This window comes from Miniopterus natalensis, chromosome 3 (genome assembly GCF_054644295.1).
Source record: "Miniopterus natalensis isolate mMinNat1 chromosome 3, mMinNat1.hap1, whole genome shotgun sequence".
Classification (NCBI taxonomy): domain Eukaryota; kingdom Metazoa; phylum Chordata; class Mammalia; order Chiroptera; family Miniopteridae; genus Miniopterus; species Miniopterus natalensis.
In genome coordinates, this window is record NC_142083.1 from 63,407,996 (window position 1) to 63,410,032 (window position 2,037).

The 2,037-nt window shown below is 41.9% G+C and overlaps 1 non-coding gene across 1 annotated transcript; it reads right to left on the reverse strand.

The window, feature by feature from the left end:
* Nucleotides 1-1,491: 1,491 nt before the first annotated feature.
* On the reverse strand, nt 1,492-1,620 carry LOC148093506 (small nucleolar RNA SNORA49). The gene has a single exon (XR_015714315.1). It is a non-coding gene; the product is annotated as a small nucleolar RNA SNORA49 (small nucleolar RNA).
* Between the last annotated feature and the right edge of the window lie 417 nt (nt 1,621-2,037).

The following is a 2,037-nucleotide window of genomic DNA, read 5'->3' on the forward strand; positions in this document are numbered from 1 at the left end:
AAAAAGTGAAAGGTATTAAGAAGTATAATTTTCAGTTATAAAAATAGTCACAGGGATGTAAAGTACAGCATAGGGAATATAGTCGATAATATTGTAATAACTGTGTATGGTGTCAGATGGGTACTAGATTTATTGGGGTGATCATGTTGTAAGTTATATAAATGTCTAATCACTACGTTGTACACCTGAAACCAATATAATAGTGTATATTAACTGCAATTGAAAAACAAAGGTAAAAAAAAATTTAAAAAAATGGTTTAGTTTCCTGTTCCCCTGAATAAAATCCAGCATGTTCCATGACTTTTCTGCTCACTCTTAGAAAATAGACCATCCTGGGTCACTTTACGTCACAAAACAGTATCTATTCAACATGAGCACGCCCAATGCCATATGATATGCAGAACTCTTTCTTTGATTTAGTGTTAAATCTTTTCCCTCTCCTAGATAGGACAGGCTTTAAGGAGGAGTGATGGTGCCTTTCTCTCTCTCTCTCTCTCTCTCTCTCTCTCTCTCTCTCTCTCTCTCTCTCTCAACCTGCTAAGCAAAGCCCTTAGGCCCCTGTGGTTGGAAGGAAGCGGGAAAAGGAGAACAGAAAGTTATTCCTTGACTAGTGTCATTCTAAAGGGCTTGGCACTATCTGGCATGGCAGATACTTAAAGCTGATTTTCCCTTGATAGGTCCCTCCCACTGCAACTCAGCTTGAGAAACCAGTTCTCCCACAGTTCCTTTAACAATTTGCATTTTGATCTACCTCATTACCCTCTTTGGTGCCTGATACCTATCATATCTCAGAGCCTCAGACAGATTTCCTACTTAAAATCATTAACATTGGCCATTCCATTAACCCTGCATATCATGGCTCATTGTCCCTTTGGTAGGTCTGAGCGCAGAATGACATTCCTCCCAAGCCAGTAAAGCTATGTCTGAAAAATGTTGGCTGGCCCTTGTTACAGTACCTGAAAATTCTACTTATTCCTTTTCATTCAAAGTTTTGTTTTGACTTGAATTTGAAAGTGGATTATAATACCTCTTCCATAGACATTCTTTTTTCTTTTTCTTTTTTTTACATTTCAGTGGCTTTCAGTAAATGGCACCCTGTAAAAATGCAGAGGAGAGCATGAACTCAAATTCCCAATCCCCATAAGATTTGCTCTCTAACACAAGGCCATTGCATCCCTCTTGGTCAGGACCACCCGTACTGTTGATGGGCTGATTAGAGATTTGCTGGGGTCGTAAATGTTTATAACAGTAGCATGTTAATTTTTTTCAGACCCTCAATCAGGACTCCTGGTAAACGTGGGGAGCCTCTGATGCCTCCACAACAAGACTCTTTGGGTCATGTTCCCACATTCAAGTCACACCAGGCTTTTAGCATTTGATTCTGGCTCTGTTGTGCACTTGAGCTCTTGCTCATAACGTCTCCACATGCTGTTTAAATCTCATGAGTCATCACAAAAGGAGACCATCAGATTCCAGGCAACAATAACCAGTGCTGTCGGCCCAATTCATAGGCCCAGTAAGAAAACAGAGTCTTCCTGGGGAGGGATCTGTCCTTTTTCATGTACACTAGACTATGCCAGGGGACTTTACAGCAAAATCCCTGGTGTAAGGCTGAGGGAGGGTAGCATGTTAATTTTTAAACACACTAATCCCTTTCCCTCTCCCTCACCCCACCCACAGAATTATATCAGAGACGTCACTACAGTGGCATCAGCATGGCAGTGACTAGGGTAAGGAAACAAAATTTAAGGAGGCACTCACTCTGGTGATCATGCAAGCTCAGTGCCTCTTTAAATTTTGCACCCTAGGTGCCTCACTCGCCTTACCCTAGTCCTGTCTCTGTGCATCAGACCGTCATTTATTTGCTAATATTCTCAAGTAACTTCTATGAGTCAAACACTGTTCTTGATGCCGGACATCCAGAAGAGGAGCTATCTAATAAGAGTTTCTGTCCTCAGCATGGGGCAGCAATAAGTGCTGTGGATAGAGGTGACGCAGAGAAAAGGAACAAGGACGTGCCAGGGTAGGAAGGAGGGT